At 45.3% G+C, this 21,290-nt stretch overlaps 1 protein-coding gene across 4 annotated transcripts in view; it reads left to right on the forward strand.

The window, feature by feature from the left end:
- Window positions 1-21,290, forward strand: part of FAM110B (family with sequence similarity 110 member B) — a 139,007-nt gene that overhangs the window by 69,364 nt on the left and 48,353 nt on the right. For 3 of the 4 annotated variants that reach the window (XM_043483192.1, XM_043483191.1, XM_043483193.1), the window contains one exon: window positions 9,284-9,372. The gene's annotated coding sequence lies outside the window, so the exon portion shown is untranslated. Of the gene's footprint in view, window positions 1-4,585; window positions 5,010-9,283; window positions 9,373-21,290 lie in introns of those variants that run through there. The other variant, XM_043483194.1, reaches the window with a different exon arrangement.

Here is a 21,290-nt window from a genome sequence, read left to right on the forward strand (position 1 = left end):
ATGGACAGAGGAGTCTGGCGGGCTACAGTCCATGGGATCACAAAGCATCGGACACTACTGAAGCACGCACAAATACATGTGGGCCTCCACCTAAAAGCTTTTTTATTCTTCTTCCACCACGTGATCCCTTTCTCTGAGGCCTGAGAAGCAGGCACACTCTCAGTAAAACAGGCATCCCTGGGCTGATCCAGTGAAAAACTGACCTGTGATAAAGCCATTTCAAAGTCCGGAGTACTGCCCTGTGTGGTCCACTGGGTGGGCTGGAATGACAAACGGCTGGAGAGCTTGGGACCATGTAAGTCTGTACTAGAGGGATATGGCAGGCAGGTGGCCCAAGGAAATGGGCAGGGGGTCCCTGGGAGACTACCCACCATCTTGGCACTGTGGTCAGGCATCGCTGACTCATGCTGTCCACCACGCCAGGCTGGTGGGTCCTAGGAAGTCCCTCCCTGAGCAGCTATGAGCTGGGCTGGATCATCAGCGTAGAGATGATGCAGTGTGTTTCAGGTCGTTGGATGGGGGGGTACCCAGGGCTTCTGCACCTTAATGTGCTGACAGCTACTGCCCAGGCAAAGCAAGTCTCGTGTCAGTATCTCCAGAGCTGGCCTCCTTGCAGGCTCCTGAATCCTTATGTCTCCTTGCTCTCTGCCACTTCATCTCATTTCACCAGTCCTAGGAAATGAGGATCATTGGAAGAGAATGATCTAGGTTCCCCCAGAAGAGTGACAATAAGAATGATCAGCAGGGCTTCCCTGGTGGTCCAGTGGTTAAGAATCTGCCTGCCACTGCAGGGGACCCAGGTTTGATCTGTGGTCTGGGAAGATCCCACATGCCACAGAGCAACATGCACCATGCCCCACAACTACTAAAGCCCAAGTGCCCTAGTGCCTGTGCTCCACAACAAGAGAAGCCACCGCAGTGAGGAGCCTGTGCACCACGACTAGAGAGTAGACCCTGCTTGCCGCATCTAGAGAAAAGCCCTCAAGCAGCAACGAAGACCCAGTAACAGCCAAAACTTAAAGAAAGAATGATCAGCAATTAATTGTTACCCAGTTTCGAACTAATATATGGGCTCTCAGTGTTGAAAGATGAGGCCTAAGAAGGGATTATTGCTTCTTTCTCTTACAAAGTATGTTTAATGTCTTACACCAAACAGGCATGAGACAAATTAATCAAACAGCTTTTTAAAAGTGCCCCTTTTTGAGCCAGCAGTCTGTTCCGTGAAGAGGAAGGCAGAGCTGTTGGCATTCCCAGATGAGTGCCTGCGAGTGGTACCAGGCTGGATGCTGGCAGCCTCCAGGGATCTGTGCCTTAGGCCAAATCACTGAAGCCAATTCCTCTTGGAGTTTTAGCTCCCAATAATGGTGATGGTGCTTTGATAATCCATGCCGGCGCTGCTGCGAGGTAGCACCTGGGACAGTCATTTAAAGAAATGTGTGTCTATCATATTTTCTCATGGTTGGTGTCTATGCCTACATTTCTATAGTTTTTCACTCTTTGATATATAGACCAGGCATCTCTGTGCTTTGCTCTGACATTTATGGGCCATGCTATTCCTTCCCTTGGATTATTTCTCATACAGTTTGTGATACCCAAAGCGGGAAGGATGAAGGATGCCCCATAGTAATTTTTTTCCCCCACAGCTACTCTCTGGGAGGATTTGGCTCCTCACAGCAAGTCATAATGCCAGGTGGCACTAGTGGTAAAGAACCCGCCTAACAATGCAGAAGACGTAAGAGAAGCAGATTGGATCACTGGATCAGGAAGATCTCCTGGAGAAGGAAATGGCAACTCACTCCAGTATTCTTACCTGGGAAATCCCATGGACAGAGGAGACTGGTGGGCTACAGTCCATGGGGTCACAAATGAGTCAGACATGACTGAGCACGCACATGCTACTACTACACCTAAAAAACATTATGCATGTGCTTAAGGAAGGTTGAGCATGTCAGTTTTTTTGTACAGGTTTTCAAAGAAAAACCAAAACACAGCAAAGTTGCAGAAATCAGAAGTTTGCATGTTATCATTGGATTGGAACTTGGATTGGTAGAACATATACCGATTTGGGGGAATTACGGAAAAGAAGTTTTAAGAGATTTGATTAATATGATTGAAGGACTATTAATTTTGAGGAATGTATTGGAAGAAAAAACTGACTTGAAGGGAAAACAAATAAATAAATGGATACAAGGATAAAAGTTGCATTTGACTAGCTGACCTCTCCGCTGTGAGCTCTTTTCACATAAATGTGTCGTTTTAATCAGTCTCCTCATTACAGACCTTCTCAATTTATACTCCATTGAAAACACTTTTTCAGATGTATGTGGTTAGTCATTCAGTCATATCCAACTTTGTGACTCCATGGACGGTAGCCCACGAGCCTCCTCTGTCCATAGGATTCTCCAAGCAAGAATACTGGAGTGGGTTGCCATTCCCTTCTCCTGGGGATCTTCCCGATCCAGGGATTGAACCCAGGTCTTCTGCATTGCAGGGAGATTCCTTACCGTCTGAGCCACCAGGGAAGCCCTTTTCAGATTTATAACAGCATTTAATCTGTATTACAAATCATTCACAAAATACAATTATAAACCCTCATTTCCCGACAATTCCTTTTGAGATTGGTTCATATAGAGTCAGCTGAAGTTAGTGAATAGTACATATCCAAAAAGAAGTAGGAGATTGGTTCTTATAGAATCAGCTGAAGTTAGTGAATAGTTCATATCCAAAAAGAAGTAGGGGACATAATGTTTGTTAGTACAGTGAATACCAGTAATGGTTCTGTCTGCTATCAAGTCTGCTCTTGGCTTGTCACCATTGATTACTTCTTTTTTTATTTTTAATTGAAAGATAATTGTTTACAATATTGCTTTGGTTTCTGCCATACATCAACGTGAATCATACATAAGTATACATATGTCCCCTCTCTTGAACCTCCGTCCCACCTCCTACCCTTTCCCACCCCTCTAGATTGTTACAGAGCCTTGGTTTGAGTTCCCTGAGTCATATAGCAAGTTCCCACTGGCTATCTATTTCCCATATGGTAGTGCATATGCTTCCATGCTACTCTCTCCATTCGTCCCACCTCTCCTTCCTCCCCCCACCCATGTCCGTAAGTCTGTTCTGTCTGTCTGCGTCTCCAATACTGCCCTGCAAATTGTTTCATCTGTACCATCTTTCTAGATTCTGTTCCCATTGATTATTTCTAAATGGTGTTTCTGACAAAGCTGTGCCCTGGAGAAGTTTAGATACTTCTTTTTAGAGTCGTCTGGTACCAGGAAAGGAGGGAGACACCGTGATGTTGTGAAAAGATAGCTGCTATGAATAACAGCTTAATTTAGAACTCGCTCTGTGCCAGGGTCCACGCTGAGCGCTGAGTGCTCACAGCTCCCGGCAGTGATGCTGCAAGATACTTCCCACTATTGCCTCTGAGACTCAGAGACATCCAGTCACTTGCCCCATGTCACACAGCAGGGAATAGCAGACCCCAATAGCCTGGTTGTTGGAAACCATGCTTTTCTCCTATGCCTCTCGCGAGATTCAGTTTCTGAAGCTATTTTTACCAAGAAATTGTGCTGTGGGCAGATTTCCTTAATTTTTTATTTTACAATGACTTCTGGTGCCCCTTTTCCATCTCTTGTGCTTCTGAATTATTATTCATCACTGTAGTCAAGGTGATGATTTTTGACACCTTGATTAGTACATTCTCAGGATGGGTGGAAATTTGCATGGTATTTCAAGCTATATTGAGAGACTAATTAGCACTTTAGGACAAATAAGTGGCAAATTGCTTATCAGGGTAAATAAAAACTCCAATTTTATAGCACTACCACTAATATCCTACTACTGAATTTATTATTTATTCCTCTGTGCTGAAATCTGTGTTTATTTTTTGTTTTAATTTATTTCACTGAAGTATGGCTCAGATGGTCAAGAATCTGCCTGCAATGCAGGAGACCAGGGTTCAATTCCTGGGTCAGGAGGATCCCCTGGAGAAGGGAATGGCTATCCACTCCAGCATTCTTGCCTGGAGAATCCCATGGACAGAGGAGCCTAGCGGCTGCAGTCCATGGAACCACAGAAAGTCATACATGACTGAGCGACTTAACACACTTACAGTTGATTTGTAATGTTGTGTTAATTTCTATTGTATAGCAAAATGATTCAGTTATACATAAATATACACTTAATTTTTCATATTCTTTGGAATCTGCTAAGTTTTTTAATTAATTTTATTGAAGTATAGTTAATTTACAGTGTCATGTTAATTTTAACTGTACCAAAGTGGTTGTTATACATAAATATACATCTTCTTTTTCATATTCTTTGGAATGTAAGTTTTTTTTAAATTTATTTTGTTGAAGTATAGTTGATTTACAGTGTCATGTTAATTTCTACTGTACAGCAAAGTGATTCAGTTATACCTATATATATACACATTCTTTTTCATATTCTCTGGAATCTGTTAACTTGAAGGAAGCTGGTCATACCATACATTGATTTAACCACTCTTTGTTTCTCTAGATTAGAAGAAAAACAAGAATGCACTTTAAAAAACCACTTCTGGTTTATAAGGTGACCCATCAATCCTCACAGTGACAGGAAATCAAGATGATTTTGTCTGCGGGGTTTCATTTATTAAAATTTAATTTGCTCCTGCGCTTGGCTCCGGTCGCTCTGTGCTAGCAAACTAGCTATAATTAGATTAGCAGCCTGCTAAACGCTGGTGACAGCTGAGTCTCAGAGAGCATGTGCCGGATTCCGCCCCGGCCGCTCCTCATTGGTTGCCAGCCGCGCTGCTCGCCCGTTTGATAGGTTTCCACAGAACTCTTTATGCTGCATTGGAGACACGGATACAGAAATACTCCGCTGCGTCCTGGCCACGGCCGAGGTGCTTAGCTGGTAACGTTACAGGAGGACTCGGGCACCCAGGAGAAGGCGGTCGTCTTTGTTGTGAGAGCAGGGCAGTCACCGGCTGCTGAAAGGGCTCAGGGGAAAAGTTTCAGCTCATGGTAATTACTTTGCATCTTTATCTCGCCTGCAAAACACGGCCATGCATGAAATGAAGCGTGCTCATCATGTCATCTGCTTAATTTATCTTGCTTTTGTTAATATCACGCATCCCTCCAGCGTTCCATCTCAAATATGCTCTCCCGGAGAAGGCTGAACTGGTGAACAACCAGCTTCTTCGTGCAGGAATCTTGTTTTTACCTGGATGCTAGAGTGCAAGTGCTGGGGGAGCAAATCTTATTGGTTTCTCTGCTGTTTGGGGGAGCCCGACGCTGCATCCATTTAGGTGTCTCTGGAGGTGCGTTTTGGTTCCCCGGGCGACTTTGTTTGCACGGGTCCGGACTCTCCTGAATAATGAGCCCTGGAGGAGAGTTCGGAGAAGCACACTTTAATTAGGACAGAGCAGTGGCCCTCCTGGTGTCAGCGCAGGGTCTCAGCAGAAGTAACCTCTATTGTTTCTTCAAAGATGCCTGCAGCCTTCATTTTGGATGGGTTCTCTTTGTTTCCCCTTCTGTAGTTTTCGCGAAGCCTCTTTCTTGTAGAGGATGTTCGCATATCCCATTCTTCCAGAGACAGGCAAGGTGTGTATTTGGCCTGTGCCAGACGGAATTTTTGACTCGGGCTTTGTTTAACAGGGATGTTGTTTTGGGGAGTTGATATCACCGAAGGTGGAGTTCTTGCCACTTTGACTGATGTTTGACAACATTTAAAAATTTCTCTTTGTGGTTGCCTGGATGATTTTGCAAATCAAACAGTAAATAATCTTGAATTCTGTGATAAAGATGTTGCATTGGGAAGGAGAAGATATTTAAACAGCCAAGGCTGAGCTTAAAGAAACTCAAGCAAATGCAATCCAAGTGCTTGCTTTTCAGCATATCTAGAGCACAGCTTCTCTGCGGAGCTCTGATTTACAGGGGAAGAGCCCCCTTGCCACTGTTTAGCCCCCAGACTTAAAAATTGATGTCCTCACCGTATCAGACGGTGGAGACCACAGAAACTTGTGTATTGAGTCACCAGTCACACGGCTGGCTGACTGCCACCATGCGTCTGGGATCGGTGAAGAAGCCTGCTGGTATCTTGAAAGCCGTCAGGAATTATCTCCCTACTCCTGAAAAGCCAGACATTGCCATTTAAGAATCTGGTTAAAATAATTGCTTTGAATTGAAGCTATAATCTGGCTCAAGGGGTTCAGTGTGTTCTTTGGTGGAGGACAACTTCAGGATACTAACTGTGGTTTCCTCCCCACCCATACCTCCCAGCCCCTGCACATTCCCTCCCTAATCCTTTCCTGGGACATAACTCTTTCTCCCAAATAACGGTTTGTAAAAAAGAACAAGGAATATTCTGAAAGTTTGTCATTTATGGTGATAGGGTGTTGTCTGTAATAAGTTGGATGCGGTTCCTTGTCATCCGGCATCTCAGTTTTGAGATACTGTGTCTGGTGAGATGGGCCGTGGAGGGGTCCCCCTGCAGCCAGCTCTGACTTCCTCTTCGGATGCCCCGATGATGCAAACCACGCCCCTGGTCACATCGCACCAGGTTGCGTAGAGGGGACTGAGGGCATGGCCCAGTTCCTGGCCTTGCTCTTCCTCACCTGCCCGGAACCCTCCTGCCTCTTCATTTTTGCCTGACCTGCTCCTTGTGCAGATGTGGAAAGTAACCTCCTACCCACAGATGGGCTTGGACCCACACTTGGGGAGGAATTAATTGATGCGATCCCATCCCCGTCTCTCCCCTTTCCTTCTCTGAATCTCATAAAACACTTCCTAAATTACGTTGGCCTTAGAGCATTCTAAGAAGTTACTGTCTTTAAAGTAAATTATTGTTGTCAGACATACTCCGTATGAACCTCCCTGTGAGCATCTTGTTAGGCTTTGCGTCACGGGAAGCCGTGGGAAGTGGTTCTGGCTGATGCTGACTCTCAGGTTTGGCTCCTGAGACTTTCTGTGTCTAGAAGGAACTTGTTAAAGATGTAAACATTAATATAACGGTGTGTGAATATTGTGTAGTGATTTACTATGATATCCCAGCAGACCTTTTAACATACACTAAAGGGGCATTTTTCTATTCTGATAGCACCAAATAAATTGTTATTTATTTTGTTGCAAAGTAACAAAATCTGCTCTTTTATCTTCAGATGAATCACATCTTAAGTTTTTTTAACTACAAGAAGGGGAATCTGTGTATTTCTGAGATAATGAAGTAAAAATTAGTGTCTGAGGCACTTTAACATTTTGTTCTTATAATTCCATAGGTCTTTATTGATGAATAATGACACTTCTGACCTATCAAAAATAGGCCTGTGAGCTTGAACTAGAGTATAAAACATATAATAGTTTAAAAGTAAAACATTATCTAAGTGATGCTTTCTAACTTCTTCTTTTAGAGGTTTATAATCACAGTAGGAAAAATGATAATCAGATTAAAAATGAAAAGTCCTTCCATGTAGAATTTCATGTTCCACAAAGAAACTGAGGTGATCAGGGTCTGAAAGTTCTAGTGGAAAGAAAGGAGGAATGGTCTGTCCAGGCCAGGAAGGGAAGAGCTGCAGAGTTGTACTTGCGGGTGGCTTTCTGGCTGGTCCCCTAGGCATCTGTGGTATCAAAAGCACTGAGGAAGGGACTTCCCTGGTGGTCCAAGGGTTGGGACTCTGCCTTGCAATGCACAGGACTTGGATTCAGTCCCTGGTCAGGGAACTCGGATGCCACATGCCACAGAGCCACTAAGACCCGACACAGCTAAATTAGATAAATAAATAAATTTAAAAAAAAAGCACTGAAGGAAGTCTGTCATTGGCAATCGATAAATATTGCAGGGTTGACACTCCATGCCTGGGCTGTGAAAATGTTTTTGGAGACATTAGGCTTTTTTTCTAGGGGCTTCCCAGGTGGCGCTAATGGTAAGGAACCTGCCTGCAGATGCAGGAGACAAAAGAGATGCAGGTTTGATCCCTGGGTTGGAAAGATTCCCCCAAGGAGGGGATGGCAACCCACTCCAGTATTCTTGCCTGCGAAATCCCATGGACAGAGGAGCCTGGAAAGCTGCAGTCCATAGGGTCGCAAAGAGTCGGACAGGACTGAAGCAACTTAGCATGCATGTGTGCACTCAGTATCACATGTCTTATATGTGGTCTGTAATAAATGTTATAAACAGAAACTATCACGTCTTTTCTTCCTCCTATTTTTGCTTCTCAGAATGCACACTAGATTGTTGCATGAAGAGTATTTTTATAGATAGATTTATATCATGTGGGATTCAAAAAAATTTATAATATATCCAGTAATTTAAAAATGCATCATTGGGAGTTCTGTGGTGGTCCAGTGGTTAATACTTTGCCTTACAATGGAGAGGGTGCAGGTTCAATCCCTGGTCAGGCAGCTAAGATACCACATGCCTTGTGGCCAAAAAACCAAAACATAATAAACAGAAGCAAGATTGTAACAAACTCAATAAAAACTTTAAAAATAGTCCACATGAAAAAATCTTTTAGAAATAAATAAGAAATAAAAACGCATCTTAAAGGAATCTCAAAATACCTTCCTTACTGTTGTGCTCTTAGTAATTCAGTGATGGCTTTTGGAACTGCCTGCATTGCCAGGAATTATCATCTGCTATTGGTTGCCTGTTGGCTCTTTTATTTGTTTAATTAGCCCTTTTATTTACTTCAGTCATTTATTTTGTACGTGGTCATTAAAGAGAAGTCTGTAAAATCTGGGCTTGGAATGTAACACTTCTGTTTGACCTTACTATGATTAAGGCCTTCTGCTCTCCTTTTACATTTGATGGAATTTAGGCACATTTTCAGGGCTTCCCTGGTGGCTCAGTGGTAAAGAATCCACCAGCCAGTGCAGGAGATGTGTGTTTGATCTCTGGTCTGGGAAGATCCCCTGAAGAAGAAAATGGCAACCCACTCTATATTCTTGCCTGGAGAATCCCATGGACAGAGAAGCCTGGCAGGCCACAGTCCATGGGGCTGCAAAGAGTTGGACACGACTTAGGGACTAAACAACAACAACCACCTTTATACTTGCTGTCTGTGGTTAAATATGTCCTTGAAAAAGTTGTCAAAGCAAGAACACTGAGCTTGTAAATGAGATGGTTATATAAGGACTAACACAGTTTGGTTTACCTCCCTGTTTGTTATTGTTTTCTTTCAAGTTTATTGACCAAGTTTTAAAAGAATTATCATTTTCTGTTATTGTGTACAGTTAATCGCCTGGTTATTTTTGTCAAATAGAAAAGCAATAGCTGTCTCTTTTTTTGCCTCTATTTTTAGCTATTTCGTGCAGTGGAGAGTACTTGAAGGGAGCGAGGATTCCCTGCGATTGCTGCCTGCAACTGGGCAAACACTCATTCCCCTCTCAGGTAAGTCAACTTCTTTGTTTTGATCCATTCTGAGCAGAAGATATTGATTCTCTCTGAAACCCATGTCAGTATCGCACTAAGAGAGACAGAGGTTTTAGATACTTGCTATCTGGCAAAAAAAAAAAAGGCATCCCACTACTGAGGTCTTGCAGGACCAAAAATATTGATAACAGTAATGATGACTTCTTTCTCAGGGGTTTCCGTGTTGTTGTCGACGTGTCTACTGGCAGTTACAGTCTTTTAAGGGCTGTGTCATATTAATAGTTACTAGTAATCTCCCTGATATCTAGAAGTGTATGAATTTGAAGACAGAATGAAATGAATGAACAGTGAGAAGCACTATGTACTTGGGGAATGAGGTGCTGCTTTCTGGCTGGCCTAATGCTGTGGGGCTAGCAGCAAGTGCCCTGGGGTTTGGGACACAGAGATCTCTGCAGGACGGCCTCCCATGGGAGGTCATGTCAAGAGGGCAGAGCCTCGATGCCAGCCAGGGGACAGGCCGGGGTGGGGTGGGGCGGGCAGGTATCGGAGGATGGAATGTTTGTGTCCATCCTGGGAAAGGCAAAAGGAGAAGAGGGCGGCAGAGGATGAGATGGTTGGATGGCATCACTGACTCAATGGACATGAGTTTGAGAAAGCTCCAGGAGACGGTGAAGGATAGGGAAGCCTGGCGTGCTGCAGTCCATGGGGTCGCAGAAGCTGACATGGCTGTGCAACTGAAGACTAACACAGCAACATAAAGGACATTGCTGGGTGCTTTGTCCCACGTCCACTCCACTCCCAGCTTCCTTCCTGATGGTGAGCGTGGAAGCTTCCTATAGCCAGACGCATCTTCTCATGACGGTGCTGAGGAAGTGGGTGAGCAGAGGTCAGTGTCTAAGGGCTTCCTCTGCTTTGACAGAGGAACTGAGATCCCAGTGTCACCAAATGAGGTTGGGAATATTTAGGAAAGAAAGGCAGCTCTCTGGTTAACACAGGTCTGCAGGGACCTGACAAGTGGTGAAAAGCAACCCTTATGCAATCACTAAGATTGAGACTTGGTGTCCATGTCCCCGAGTGACCACGTGCTTTGGTTTCATTGCCAGCCTTCCTCCAGCCTCTCTTCCAGCATTCATATGTAACATACCTTTTTACCTGGACAGCATACCATGCATTTTATAGTTGTTTATCATTGCATCATGCAGAACTTTATTGGGTAGATGGTGTTGGCCTCCAGCAGTCTCAGCATCTAACTCAGGCTGACAGATAAGAATCAGCTTCTGTCTAGTGGAATTCTGCAATGTGTGGAGAGATTCAAGAAAAAGCCGAGAACACGTTATCAGTGATCTACCCTGAAATCCATCAATGTTATCACCATGTCACCTTATCCCAGATGTGAGAAGCTCTGACATGAAAGCCTTGGGCTCCTTTTGGCTGGAGGAAACTCAGCATCTCCTGTTCCCAGCCCCCAGGTCATAGAAAGGCACCTGCTCACAGGTGGGTTTTATGGAGGTTGCCTCCAACAGAGCCTGTCTTCCCAACTCCACTTGTTCTAAGAACCCACCCCTCTTGGTTTGCCCTCATGTTTCAGAGTTTTCTGGAACACGGGACTTTGAAGTGCTAACAGCAGGACAAGTCCCCAGCAACAAGGGGCGTCTTCATCCCTCTTAGGACTCTCTGCACCACCCCTCTCCCCCTCCACCCAACAGCCGGCTCCTGACAGTAAGGGAATTGGCTGCCCAGGCAACGCAAGTGGCAGAGAACCTGCCTGCCAGTGCAGGAGACGGAAGAGACGTGGATTTGACCCCTGGGTCGGGAAGATCCCCTGGAGGAGGAAATGGCTGTACCCTCTAGTATTCTTGCCTGGAGAATCCCCTGGAGGGCTGCAGTCCATAGAGCTGCGAAGAGTCAGACAGGACTGAACACAAATGCACAGTAACCAGGAAAGTACAGGCATGGGAGGTGGAGTGGACACAGGTATAACCTCAGCTCCTCAGCTTACCGGCCCTGCCAGTGGCTTTTACCTCCAGCCTCAGTTACCCACATCCCAAGTAAGAATACAAACACACGCCTAAGGATTTGGGGAAGGTCACATGACAGCCACGGGAAGTGTCAGGGCAAGCATAGGCCTAAAAGAGGAGGGCTCCTCTTCTTCCCTCCTGGATATGCTCCCTGGAGGCGCTAGTGAGTTACCTTCACGGACGTCATCGTCTTGAGCTTTGTCAGTATTACTGTTTGGCCAGGTCTTGCATCAGGGAGATGAGAAAGGAGTCAACCCTGTCAGTCATTGACAGTGTCACCAGGCTGTAAGGTCTAGCTCTGGGCCCCTGTGTCTAATTCTCAAATAGTGCCAAGTCATTGTGTGCTAGTTACTTTAAATTGTTTTTGTATCAGTTTTCTCCTAGATCAACTAGAAACAGACAAAAAGTATTCTAGAGATTGCTATGAAAAGCATAGTTTCTGTCTGATTGTCCAGATGTTTTCAGTTGTTTTAGGCTATTTTCACATGTAAAGTTTGTTAAAACTTTGTTCTTTTCTGAGTTTACAAATGCCAAATAAGTTGCCTTATGAAGAATATGTATTATTACTGTCATTAACACTTTTCACCACTCCTTGACATGTTCATTTAAGATTATTATGTTTTTAAAGTACAAGATGGGTCTTTTTTTTTTTTTTTAAAGTGGTCCCTTCTTTAAGGAAACTAAAAAAGAAAGGGCAGGCATAAAAGGACCTTATCATGTTCTTTGGGTCAAACTGTTGAGTGTTTTCAGCCTACAAGCTCCTGTGTAATGTGTATGTGAGTCACCTTTCGGGGGACACACAGCCACCAACCTTTGTGCATTATTCATGTGATTGAATTTCAGGAAGTAAATTATAATGTTCCCTTTGGTTATAGCTGCTTGTTATCTTAATCAAACTTAAGTAATTGATAGAGTCAGATTTCTCCCCGAAAGTCGCCTTCTTCAAAATCTCTTGGGATGGAGCTTTGTTCCTTTAGAGCATGAGTGCTGGGGACTTGGGATTACTGGCAGCAGACACGACCTTGCACGTTGGCTTGTGTGTTAAGTGGCCCTGACCGGGCGGACCTGTTAGCTTTCCACATCACTTCTTCTCCATCTCCGTGTCTCGCAAAGCTGGTCATCTGCAGAAAGGAATCTAGTTCTTGTCCATGACTCATCTCCCTTTCCTGCCAACATCTCTGACTTCTGCCTTTTCCCACATCAGCTCTCTGCCAGGCGAGTGACTCCGAGCTCAGGTTCCACCAGGCCTGTCCGGTGGCTCCTCGAAACTGGCAAGGCTGACCTTGAGCAGGTCTCCCGGGGCCAGGGAGAGCTGGCGGCCAACGAGAACCTGACCTGGCTCGCTGCCTTTTAGAAAAGAAGAGGGAGATGGGGAGAACCTCTGGAAATAGCAGCTGGGATTTCAGTTGTTTTATTCCTCTCATAAAAATTGTATAGACTTCTAGAAGAATAGAAACAGGGCTATTCCCCTCTCTAAAATAAAACTCCAGGACTTCCCTGGTGTACCAGTGGTTGAGACGTCACCTTCCAATGCAGGGGGTGCAAGTTCCATCCCTGGTCAGGGAGCTAAGATCCCCTATGCCTTGTGGCCAAAAAAAAAACATAAAACAGGAGCAATATGGTAACAAATTCAATAATGACTTTAAAGATGGTCCACATAAAAAAAAATCTTCAAAAAAACTTATATAAATAAATAAAGTTCCCCAGTACACAGATTCTATTTGTGAGGATTTAGCACACATTTATTTATGAAGTTCAAGAAGCCACTATTAATTGCAATTTAAATTATTGTATTACCAATTAAATGATTTGGCATACTTAAAATTCTCTTTTCTTAAATGAAAGACATATTCTGTACATTGCTGTGTGCATAGTTTGTTGTTCATTATTAATGACTGTTACGTTGTAAGTCAGTTAGTTCATTGTCAATGTAGTTGCTTTTCTGCAAAGAGCAGCAACAAAGTTAAGGCTGTTGTCTATGGAAGGCCTGCTCTGGGGCGGGCGATACAGCCCCCCCTGCAGTCTTCACATGCCCTGTAGATTAGTCTTTGTGGTGTAGACAAGGGCACAAGAATCAAAGAGGTTAACCTCATACAGAGGGTGACCATGTGACCAGACACACGCTGGGTATAACACCCAGATCCACCCTGACTCTCCTGTCAGACCCCAGACCTGAATTTCATTGCTTACTGATAGAGTCATAAATGGAACGGGAAGATTGGTTGAGGGAAATTGGGCTATGGGGAAAGGGGTGGGAAAGTTTCCAGAGAACACAGCTGTCTGGTGGAATATTATGAGACCCTAGAAACCAGGGGCTTCCCTGGAGGCTCAGTGGTAAAGAATTCGCCTGCAGTGCAGAAGATGCAGGTTTGATCCCTGGATTGAGAAGATCCCCTGGAGTAGGAAATGGCAACCCACTTCAGTATTCTTGCCTGGAAAATTCCATGGACAAAGGAGCCTAGCATGGGCTACATTCCATGGAGTTATGAAAGGGTCGGAGATGACTGAATGACTGAGCATGCATGCTGGAAACCAGGGCAAGTCCTTGATGAATAACAGAAGGGAAGAGGCCAAAAAGTCAAGTGATAAAGAGGCCATCAGAGCAGGTACATGAGAGAGAGAGGAAGACACCTTCAGAGTGACCAGACCCTCCTGTCTGGTCTGTTTTCCAGCCTGCTGGGTGTCTGCTGCATCAGCGTGATCGAGAAAGCTTTTGTGTGTTTTGAATAATGATGTTCAAAACCACATGAACTGCTCAAGACCATGTGATCCTTGAGCACTGGGGTGTCCTCTCCACACTGGTCTCTCTTCAATAGCCCAGTGCTGTGGTCTCAGTGTGTGTGTCCCTCCCCACATTCCTACGCTGAACTCTGGGTGGCTCCTGTGATGGTGTTAGGAGCTGGGGCCTCCGGGCGGTGCTGGAGTCCTGAGGGTGGGGCCCTCCTGAATGGGATTAGTGCCCTCTGCAGAGAACGCTCCAAGGAGAAGCCCCACCACTTCTGCCACATGAGGACACAGTGGGGAGGCTGCAGCCCAGAAGAGATCCCCACCAGAACACAACCGTGCTGGCCCCATGATCCTGGATGTCCAGCCTCCACAGCTATGGGAAATAAACATTTGTTGTTCATAAGCCACCCAGTCTATAGCATTTGATATATATATAATATATACATATTATATATATAGCAGCCAAAACATAACTAAGACACCTAGGATAAAGGTAGTTACTACATAATACAGGGAGCCCAGCCTGGCACCCTGATGGCCTAGAGGTGTGGGGTAGGGGGAGGGGAGGGAAACTTAACAGGGAGGGGATATATATGTATAATTATGTCTGAATTGCATTGTTGTACAGCAGAAAATAATGCAACACTGTAAAGTAATTTTCCTCCAATTAAAAACTAAATTTTAAAAATGTAGTTAAATATTCATTTCTGTTATTTTGTTAGGTACTGTGTTCATAGATATAACAGAAAACCTGAAAATCCTCCTAATCTGAGTTTCTTCTTTGGGGGCTTTCTCCTGTTTGGCAGAGGAGGTGAAATTGTTTCTCACACCTGGTCTTTTTGGGGTGTTTGGAAACAGACTTACTCTTGTAGGTTCATCTGAGCCTAAGATGTTGATCTCTTGTCTTTACCTGAGTCTCATGGGCCTGATGCTCTGAAAGACAGACTTAGAGCTGGGCTCAGCAACATCCTTGGTCAAAGAGAGGCAGCTTTGACCAGGACAGTCAGTGGAAGGACACTCTTCTTGACCAGCGGGACTCATGGTTCTTTACCCCATATGCCCACAGAGGCATCAAACCTTGCAGACCCTCCCTGTGCCCCGAGCGTTGGTATTGTCATCTCTTTGTCACCAAACAGCTCCATTCCTAACTTTGCCATTTGCTTGTCAGCTTGCCTTAGTCTTTGCTCTCAGACCAGTCCACTTAGTAAGCAGAAAATTCTGAAGCCCTGTTTTCCTCTTATTACTTCCTGCTCCAAAATCCTGTTTCTTTCTGGTTGTTGTTGTTTAGTCGCTAAGTCATGTCTGACTCTTTTGCCACCCCATGGACCCTAACCTGCTGGCTCCCCTCTCCATGGGATTTTCCAGGCAATGATACAGGAATGGGTTGCCATTTCTTCCTCCAGGGGATCTTCCCAACCCAGGGATCAAACCCGAGTCTCCTGCATTAGCAGGTGGATTCTTTACCGCTGAGTCACCAGGGAAGCCCTTCTTTCTGTTTACCTTTCTGGTTACCTCTGACATTACCTATAAATGTCAGAGTGAAAGTGAAAGTCCCTCAGTTATGTCCAATTTTTGCAACCCGATAAACTGTAGCCGGTCAGGCTCCTCTGTCCATGGAATTCTCCAGGCAAGAATACTGGAGTGGGTAGCCTATTCCTTCTCCAGGGGATCTTCCCAACCCAGAAATCGAACTGGGGTCTCCTGCATTGCAGGCAGATTCTTTACCAGCTGAGCTACCAGGGAAGCTTGGTAGTTTTAAAGTCACCTCTCAACTGGGCTACCCACCTTCATCTAAAGTCAGTGTCCATCTCTCTCCTCCTGTTCCGCACACACCTTGCTCATCAGAGTTTGTGAGCTTTTCCTTGCCTGGAATTCCTTATCAATTCCTGTCTCCCAGAGTCTGGGAGTTCCTTTGAGGCCCATTGTAAAAGTTACTTTTTCCATTAAAAAAAAAAGAGGCTTTTGAGCAAAATCTAAGAATTTTTGCCAGTCATTCATTCACATTTCTTCACAGTTAAATATATACCAGGTACATTTATCAGTAGTCTTGAAATTATCTTTTGCTTTAAGTATGTATATGATTCTCAAGTTCCATGACAACTTGATACAAAATTTGTCCCTTAATGCAAAGACTTCCCAAGCTCTACGTAAGAAAGTGAAAAAACAAGTAAATCAGAAAGAGAAAAACAAATATCACATACTAACGCATATCTATGGAATCTGTAAAGATGATGCTGATGAAACAATTTGCAGGGCCATGGTGGAGACACAGATGTTGAGAAGAGACTTGTGGACACGGCGGGCAGCGAAGGAGAGGGTGGGTGGAATTGAGAGAGTAGCCTGGGAACATAGACATTACCAGGTGTAGCGTAGACAGCCAGTGGGGGATCGCTCTGTGACCCAGGGGCTCACACCAGCGCCTGTGACGACCTGGAGGGGTGAGATGGCGCAGGAGGTGGAAGGGAGATTCAAGAGGGAGGGGACATAGGTATATCTATGGCTGATTCATGTTGATATATGGCAGAAACCAACACAGTATTGTAAAGCAATTATCCTTCAATTAAAAACAAATAAATAACACCACCCAGGCTCTCATTTGTTTGCTGTTTATCAGCAGCAGTGCCATAGAAGCCCGCCCTGGTGTCCGCACGGCACAGCGGGAGGACGTGGGCTGGGGCTGAAATCCGAGAAGATACTGCAGGTCGTTCTTGCTGCATTAGTGGAGTTCTGTGTCCTGATGAACTTCCTGGAGAGGGAAGAAGCTATTTATCAACCCAGGAAGCCCTCCACGAAAAGAACAGTTTTATGCACCAACACAGAATGGAAAGCAATTGTCAGTTCTTAAATGTCCATAATAGACTGACATCTAAATAGACACGTGGGAACACAGTCAGGAGGAAGATTACAGCATCTCCTCCGAGAGGTAAAACAGACCCACAGATAGCAAGAAGCTCAAGTAGAAACTGGATCAAGATCCCACTCACTGTGGGGCCTGGATCAGGGTTCCTCTCCTGTATGGAGGCCCTTCTTATCCCTAAATCTGCGTCTACTCATAACTTATATTCCGTGTACTCATGGTGCCTCGATCTGTGAGTGCAGGCAGGTCCTTTTATCATTCTTTAAGGACGTGTTGTTATTGTTGCTTTGTTGTTAAGTCTCGCCTGACTCTTTGCCACCCCTGTAGGCCACCAGGCTCCTGTGTCCATGGGATTTCCCAGGTGAGAATACTAGAGTGGGTTGCCATTTCTTCCTCCAGGAATCTTCCCAACCCAGGGATCAAACCCATGTCTCTTGCATTGGCAGGCGGATTCTTTTACCACTGAGCCACCGGGGATAACCATCTGAGTACATAAGGGCACTTATTGATCTGGTTTGTGTTACAGGAAGTTGCCTCTACCAGTTTCTCATAGATTATAAGTGGTGTGAGAGTGGGAATTCTGTGTTAAGTCAATGTGTCTTTAGAACCCAGCACAGCCCCTAACATGAGGCCTGAGAACAGTTTGTGGGCTTTAGCAGAACTGAGGATGTTCTGCACGTGTAGAGGGTGGTTGTGGGTTTCTCGTCTGCTGCTATACAAATGTGCCGTGTCTGCAGATGTAGGCCGTGGCCACGTAGGGGTTAACAGGGCCAGCAGCCCAGGACCTGTGTCTGTTATGTAATGTGCTGCATTCTGCTTTTGTGCAGCTGTTTATTCCTCGCTGCATTCCTTGAGAGCTGCTGGCCTGCACGCGTGGCGTTGGTGGCCGTCAGTTGTGTACCGGGCTCACTTCACTGCGGGACATGCCGCCCATCTAAGGTGGCCTCCAGGAGTGAGTGGAGTCAGGTGCCTCACTGGGGGCTTGGAGAGCAGCTCTTTTATTCTGAACATCCTTCAGTCACTAAGCATTCGAGTAAGAGATACTCAGTATGATTGAGAAAAACTGTGTAAACCCGTGACCTTAAATCTCCCATTAAGAAACAGGAATTGAAGAAGACACTTTATGCCAGATCTGCAGCATTTTAGGGTTTCTCATTGTACTATATTAATGACACTTGACATTAGTGTTTGCAGAGTGTCTTATTAATCTTAAGTACGACTATGTTCCAGAGCACTTTTTGATAATTAGACATTTGCATCCAATCGATCTCTTATTTTTAGTGCTATTGAAACCCACTTTTGAAGTGCTATGTGAAGTGTTCTTAAATTTTAAACTAATAAGTAGTGACTTTATTGGCATTTAGCCATGTCTGTGAGGAGGATAGCCGTGTTGTCCTGAGGGTATATCACAGAGAGTGCAACTTCTGTTTTCTACTTGCGCCTTATTGCTGTGATGCATACAAATGGCCTCCTTCAGGTTCCAGTCTCCTCCCAGGTCAGTAAGGTTATGACCTTACTGAGGACCAGAGAGGGTGATGCTCTCGGGTGCATTTCGGGGCAGGAGCATTTCGCAGTGAAGACACGGGCATGCTAGAGGACCGAAAGCTGCAGGGTGTAGGGAAGTACGTGATGTGGCAGAAGTAGGAGACTGTGGAGCTGGGGCTGTGCCTGGCATTTACCCAGCACTTCCCGGGGCCAGGCGTGGTGCTGAGTCCCCCGTATGCATCACCTCCTGAGGTTCTCACAGCAGGGAGTTGTTGAACAAAGCAGGTGGATTCCAGCCCTGGTTTGGCTGCAGATCCATCCTTCTCTCTCGATTGTGCTCAGTCGTGTCCAACTCTTGGCAACCCCATGGACTGTAGCCCACTAGGCTCCTCTGTCCATTGGATTCTCCAGGCAACAATACTGGGGTGGGTTGCCATTTCCTTCTCCAGGGGATCTTCCCAACACCGTGATCAAACCCACGTCTCCTGTATTGGCAGGGGAATTCTTAACCACTGTGCTGCCTGGGAAGCCCCATCCTTACCGATTTGCCAAAGTATGTCGGATGTGATGGTTCTGCTGTGCTCGATATTTCTCAGCCTTTGGAAGTAAAGGTGTTTTTCCTTCCTAGAAACTATATTCTTTCAGCAGATTAGATTTACTGAAGGCTTCTCTGACCACAGGATCCCCTTCAGGTGGGTTTATCACATGATGGCCCTGAAGAGACAGTGCTGTCCCTCAGCTCTGTCCTCACTGTGGGGCCAGAATGAGTCTCCTGTCCCCCACCAGGGATGCAGGTCACGGGCTTTGTTCCCAGCCCTCTGATTGCAGGCCCCTGGTCAGCAGAGGCCATTTGCTTTCTTCATACAGACTTACACATTTTACCAAGCGCTTTCACTTCATCCGCTTGGCGATGGGGGAATGTTATCCTAGCATTGCAAACGAGGAGGCAGACACCTGAGAGACGGTGACACTTCAGAGTAGCATGTTTCACACAGAAAGAGCCAGGACACAAGCCCTTCTGTCTCCTGCTCCTCCTGGGTCCAGGACCAGACCTCAGACCTCTGCTGGGACCAGCACCTCCTGAGTGCATCATAGAATGAACTACTTCACCTTCGTCAGTGGTTTTCGAACTCTGTTTCTTCAGGTACTGGGGCTTTGAAACTCTGCTCCAGCCCAGACCCTCTGCATCTGCCTGTTTTACATATTGATGTCCCAGTGATCTCAGCTTGAGGAAAGCTGCAGCTGAAAACTGCTTCAAAAGACATCTGAGTCCCAAAGTTCTTACTACACCCAAAGCTCTGGTCTCTAGGGGCCAGTGCCAATTTTTTGAAAAATCAATGAAATTGGTATAAACATGAATAAGTTGTCAGTAGGAAAATGTTGGGCTTCCCTGGTGGCTCAGACGGTAAAGAATCTGCCTGCTGGTACAGGGGACATAAGAGATGTGAGTTCGATCCCTGGGTCAGAAAGATCCCCTGGAGGAGGATGTGGTAACCCATTCCAATATTCTTGCTTGGAAAATCCCATGGATAGAGGAGCCTGGCAGGTTACAGTCCATGGGGTCGCAAAGGGTGGAACGTGACTGAGCAATTAACACTTTCACTTTCACTTGCTTTATACCTGGTAGAGTATGCTAGGATTACAAATAATTTCATAGTTAATAGTAAGGGATAATCACAACTTTCTGTTTTTCCATTAAAACGTTTCTTTTACTACCTGCATATGTATATTCAGAGAGTCTGTATGAAAGACCAGATTTCCTCACCTCCCCAGAGTCACTCCATAGCTGTCTTCATTATTTTACTGTCTTGCTGTATTCCCAGTCCCTTCAGGGCCCAGATGATGCTTTCAAGTCATATATCTAGTGTAGAACTCCTCTAGTAAAATGAGATTTCCAGACAGAATGTGCCATCCTTCACAGTTCACTTTTGAATTTGATGAAATAGTCCCCTTTCTTTCCATAATGCATTGTGTTCTCTTTAGTCTTTAGAAGAGATTTGAGGAGAGGGACTGTATGTGCTTCTTTTTATAGGGCTTCCATGGTGGCTCAGACAGTAAAGAATCTGCCTGCAATGAGGAGACCTGGGTTTGATCCTTGGGTCAAGAAGTTCCCCTGGAGAAGCAAATGGCAACCCACTCCAGTATTCTTGCCTGGAGAGTTCTTCAGACAGAGGGACAGTCCATGGAGTCGCAAAGAGTCAGACATGACTGAGCCACTAACATGTTCATTTTTATGAATATAAACAGTTAGTTTAATAAGCCAATTTCTGTTTCTCCCATTTCTCAGATTTTAGAAAGGTTTACGTGTGATTCTCTATCGATTGCATGCCCTGGAATTTGTGTGGAAGTTTCAAGAACACTGAAGCCAGTTCTGAGTTAGGCCCTCATCCTTGGCCAGCCCCCTCCTTGTAGTGTGAGGAGGGGCTGCAGGAGGGGAAGTGATATTTTGTCCCCAGAACCATGAAGGACAGATTTTTCGGCCTTCACGCTAGGTCTCGGATCAGAGGGCTCCCACGGTGAAACCCATGCACGTCCACTCGCTGCCTTGTAAGTTTGATTGCTTGTAAATCTGCGACATTTTCCCTTGTTAAAACGGTTTTACCTTCTCATGGACATAAATACTGTCTCTGACAGCGGTGGAATCTGGTGCCATGAATATTCCTTTAGCGATGGTGAAAACTCTGTAATAAAGCTCTGAGGTTTTAGAATGACAATGAAATGCTCCAACAAAGGGCAAGGCCAGGCTGAAGTAAAACCCTTCACAGACGAGTGGTTTTATTTTACATCAACTCCGTGGTTCCGATGCTGCCATCGGAGGCTGCCTCCCTGCCTTGTCCCCGCGCAGCTGG

Source organism: Cervus canadensis, chromosome 12 (assembly GCF_019320065.1).
Source record: "Cervus canadensis isolate Bull #8, Minnesota chromosome 12, ASM1932006v1, whole genome shotgun sequence".
NCBI classification, from domain to species: domain Eukaryota; kingdom Metazoa; phylum Chordata; class Mammalia; order Artiodactyla; family Cervidae; genus Cervus; species Cervus canadensis.